The following is a 5045-nucleotide window of genomic DNA, read 5'->3' as shown; positions in this document are numbered from 1 at the left end:
CACTGAAAAACTAGTAAATATTTTGATGTAAGTAGAAACAAAATAAAATAATTAAAGCAAAAAAGAAAACAAAAAGAATAAAAAAAGTGCCACCTAAAGGGCCACCACGGGCTGAATACGACTGGAAACCCAATAATGGGCCAGGATTCATGCCTGCAGTAGGCCCAGTACGCCCACAGGCACATAGTGACAGATTAGGCCCGAAAGCCTGCAGTTGAGAGGAGCTCGAGAGGGTTGGCGCAGCAGTGCTTATAAACCACTCTCGAGCTCTCTCAACTAACGAGGTGGGACTAAACTTTTAACGCGGGCAACCCCCGCCGCCGCCAAGGGGCGCGCACGCGTCGGAGGCGCTCGAGAAGCTCACGCGTGAGACGCGGGAGGCGGTCCAGGGGCTCGAGACGGCCACCGGGGGGATCGCAGGCCTGGATGACGAGGCGATGATGGAGGACTTTGGGAAGCAGTTCGAGGAGTTCGCTGGCGCGCAGGTATGATTGGTGTACGATGCATGTTCATTTGAACTTAGAAAAGAGTCCGGATGACTTCGGGGACTGCTAAATCAACGTTGTTAAAAGATGTGACATGCTAAAATCGGTCCAAAGTGCTGGGATGGATGCAACGGTGTATTGGCATTTTATTAGGGATATTCATTAGCTTAAGAATCTTTGCCTGAGAAAGCTAATTTAGTTTTTCCTTTTTTGCGAGTAGAAAGCTAATTTAGTTGCCTGCAATGAGGAAACCATTGATGTAGTTTGATTTTTACTCTGCATACTCCCTTAATTCTATAGCTACTCAGGTGATGTCGTATGTTAGCTCCAATTCCTATATTGTTAATTTTGGATATGTCTGGCTATTACTAAAATGTTTTAAAGAGAAAACATGTTGAGTGTAGGTATGCTTCATTTACAATGCATGTTCATGCAATTTAGGTTCTACTTTTCCCTATTTTAGTGTTTGTTTTACCCCGCAAACTGAGCCTTAGAATACGGAGACATGAGAGGGTTTTACAGAATAGGCTGCTTAATCTATGTTTGTTAAAGATGTGACATGCTGAAAACCATTTTTGTTAGTTTATTTAAAAATCTTTGCCTGAGAAAGCTAAATGAACTCATTGGCATAGGGGTGAAGGAATCCATTGATGTAAATCTGGTTTTGGAGGGCATACTCCTTAAATGGAATAGCAGTTTGGGTGGTGTAATAAGCTCGCTCCAATCCTAGAACATGTGAATGTGATGTCTTCAGTTGTAATGAAGTCGCAAATTTTGGGAATGCATGGCTACTGCTAAGAAGTATTTAAGACAACACATATTACAGGAGTATGTATCTTACCAACTAGTTCTTTTGTAGGCATGGGATTTGAAAATGTCAGATTCCCTAGGAAACTACGGCACCATCATTGGCAGATTGTTGGTTTATTTGGGAAGAAGTCGTATATATTATTGGTTATTTATTAGTTGTATGGCTCAACCATGGGGATTTGAGAATTTCATGCAAGGAAGCTGTTAATTTAGTGTTTGTCGTTAGAAAGTTACAAAACAGAATGTTTGATGATAAAGTGCGGTTAACTTATGTTGTGTTCATACAACTGTGAATCAATTGCTTTACTTTGCTCATCTTCCGCGGGATATGGATTCTATTGTTGAAACAATGATGAAACAACTTCTTTCCAAGGAGATTCTTTACGAACCCATGAAGGACATTGTAGAGAAGTACCCAAAATGGCTGGAGGATAACAAAAGCAAGATAAGCAAAGAGAATATGAACGTTACAGCAGTCAGCTTGAACACATGCTGAAACTTAATGAGGTCTATGAACATGAGCCTGAGAATATGATCATGCAAAACATGCAAGAATGTGGTCAGGCCCCCAGTGATCTTGTTCAAGATATTGTTCCGGATCTGGATCTGAGCAAATTGGGACAACTGTAAGTCTTGCAGTCATTTCCATTTTAAACCAGAAAGCTGTCATTACTTCTTTTATTTGCACGTCCTCTGAACCGAAGTTTATATTGCACGTCCTCTGTCATTACAGGCGGAATGATGTATTGTTGATCTTGTTCTTTTGTGATGGTCGTTTATCTTCTATTTGATGGGAAACAGAACGTTTTTGCTTCTGAATTCGAACTGCAAGATAATAGGCTGCCTGAATTAGCATTAATTTTGTGACAGTGTTAAGTAGAGATTTTCTAATAAAAAACTTAATACTACTGAGCGCACATCTTATTGTGTTTACGCAAAAATGGAGGTTATTATTTGCTAATTTCCTTCCAAATAATCTTTTTGCTCAATTTCAATTGTGCTAACATGCTATAATTAGGCCTTTCCATAATGATAGTCGTTCGTATGAGCATACTGTAGGCTAGAACACATGTGCACATGACAAATTGGTGATCAGCTGATTATGGAACGAAATTAGTAAATCAATGTTAAAGAAATTGTCTTGTGATTTGATTACCCTGTCTGTTTAATTATAGAAGTATGCTAGTAGTACTTTACTTTTTGATGCACATCGTAGTGTTGTTGGTAAACCAAAGGATGTATACACCCTTATTTACACTGAAGTACTGACTAAATAGGGATTTTTACTGTATTGCAGATCTCCTGAGATGCTTGAATCAACAGAAAATTGCTGCATAATGTGATGAGCAAAGCATTCCATCTTGGGTGCAATTCCATGTAGTAGCGACAATACCTGTAACCACTCCCCTTTTAGTTGAAAGTTCTTTTCGTTGGATTATTTGTAAAGCTCTGCAGATATAAAACGGATTCAGTTTTCTTATTCTTGGATGAATGTCATGTTCGGTTCAGTTGATGTACTATAATAATGAGCAAAGTAAGTCTGTTTGGATATGCGCAATTCTTCAGAGATGAATTATATCTGCAGATTTAGAACGGATTCAGTTTTCTTATTCTTGGATGAATGTCATATTCGGTTCAGTTGATGTATACTATAATAATGAGCAAAGTAAGTCTTTTTGGATATGCGCAATTCTTCAGAGATGAATTATATCCGAGTGTTTCTGCATAAATATTGTAAACAACATGGTCTGCATTCATCTTCGTGCTTTTCCTGTGAAGTGAAAAAATTGCATATGTATAAGCTGGAAAGATTTTGTGTGAAGCACCGGACATGCTTGAAGGTCTGAAGAATCAACTCAACGAACTAACATACGCACAAAGTCTGAGAATGACAATGTTAGCCGATAATTAAGCCTCAAATGGTTTCGGCACGCTCAAAATAAAAAGTAAACTTGGTCATGTTCCATAAGACAGTGGTGGATGAACGATGTCATGTCCACGAAATCTCCTGGCGTTGCCTGCTTCAGTTTCAACGGGCATACGGTAGGTTGTCATTGCTCACATTCAACACTCAATACGAGCACACACTTCATTCTCCATGGCAGCCGTCGTGTTCGAGTTTCCACGGCTTTTGACATCCATAGCAGAACTCAAAGCCACACCTACCATGGGATAAAGCAAAGTTCTAAATAGCAGAGACCATGTAGCAGTTTGTTTTAGAGTTTTTTCTAATAAATCATGAAAACATGAAAAAAAAGGGAAAATGATAAATCCCAAACGTTCAGATTTTAAGCAAGACAATTCAAAAGTTTTCATGGCAACTTTAGTTCACGTGAGGATGGTAAACGTGGTTATTTTATGGAAAAAACACAAACTGGGACAAAGTTGCCATGTTTTAACAACCAAAGTTGCCACCTTACGTCAACTAAAGTTGACATGAAAAAATGTTTGGGATGACGTACTTAAAATCCGAACATTCATGATTTATCGGGGTCCAAAAAAAATACATACAATTAGAGATATATTATCACATGTACTTGGCATATACCAAGTCCAGCCATAAAAAAATCAAGCACTGATCATGGTTCAATAACTAAGCTTTATATATTCAAAAATCATCACCGCAAAAAATAATATATTCAAAAATCAAGCACCGATCAAATAGGATGCATGTGGACAACATCACATGTCCGAAACCATCCGCATAAGCATAACCAGAGCTACCACGATAATTAAAGTAACAAGGATTCACACACTTTTGGCTTCACAGACGGATGCGAAAGCGTCCACCTGCATCTCTATCAATCAAGCATTATATACTTGACATACACATGTTAATTAATTGGCCCTACTACATAAAATCAATGGTTAAAATATTGTATGCACTTGCAAGAGGGACCATGTTAAAATTGCTCTATACACATAGCTTTTGTGACAGGGCTCTTCATCATATAGCGGTGTTATAGCCCCGAAAATGGCAAATAGTGATCAAGCTCCATTGAGGTCTTAATTTGAAAACTTCAAAATTAAACTTTCTAGTTATAAAAATCCTGAAAAAACACACATTACCTAAAGACACAATGTACGTGTGTTTAAATTTTTAGGTCGAAATACCTTAAGATGAGGACTACACACAAAAAATATCGGTCTTTTCAGCATATGTACTATTCATCCTCAAAGTCCATGCTTTTTTTTTGCATGCTTGCAATTGAAGGTGTTTTATCCTGAAATTCTACACATACACATTACATCCTTGTATATGTGTATTTTTTAAGAATTTTTAGAAACTGGAAATTTCAAATTTTGAAAATTTTAAAACTAAGATCAACTCTAGCAGATAGGATATCCCCTCGGCCCGTAAAATAACCGCCGATATACGGTACCAGGACAAAAAAACGTCCTGAACAGGTACCGTATATCCGGCCGTCCCGCAAATCTTTTTGCGAGGAACTTTAAAAATCGGCTGCAACCCTCAAATATCCCGTTTTCCGGTCCTCCTTTACGGGTTTCTCTATCCCACGCGCGACTTGGCTGGAGGGAAATTTCCGCACGTGACCACTGTTCCGCCGTCGCCCCCTCCGCAAATCTTTGACGACTTTTGCTTCCTCCTTCCACCTCTGGCCACCCCGTGCCATGGAGAGCTTCGGCCGTCCTCACCCGCATCTTCTCCAGCAAGATTAGAGCTCAGCCATGGAGAGCTTTGGCCTTCCGCAACAGCCATGGGTTGCGGATTTCGGCCGGTGGTAGGGG

The 5045-nt window shown here is 39.4% G+C and overlaps 1 pseudogene; it reads left to right on the top strand.

Moving 5' to 3' along the window:
* The first annotated feature begins 311 nt into the window (after window positions 1-311).
* Window positions 312-2787, top strand: LOC119339244 (annotated as a pseudogene).
* The last annotated feature ends 2258 nt before the right edge of the window (window positions 2788-5045 follow it).

The sequence above is a fragment of the Triticum dicoccoides genome, chromosome 7B (assembly GCF_002162155.2).
Source record: "Triticum dicoccoides isolate Atlit2015 ecotype Zavitan chromosome 7B, WEW_v2.0, whole genome shotgun sequence".
NCBI lineage: Eukaryota > Viridiplantae > Streptophyta > Magnoliopsida > Poales > Poaceae > Triticum > Triticum dicoccoides.
The sequence above is the reverse complement of the archived record's forward strand: the minus strand, read 5'-3'. Positions and strand labels throughout refer to the sequence as shown.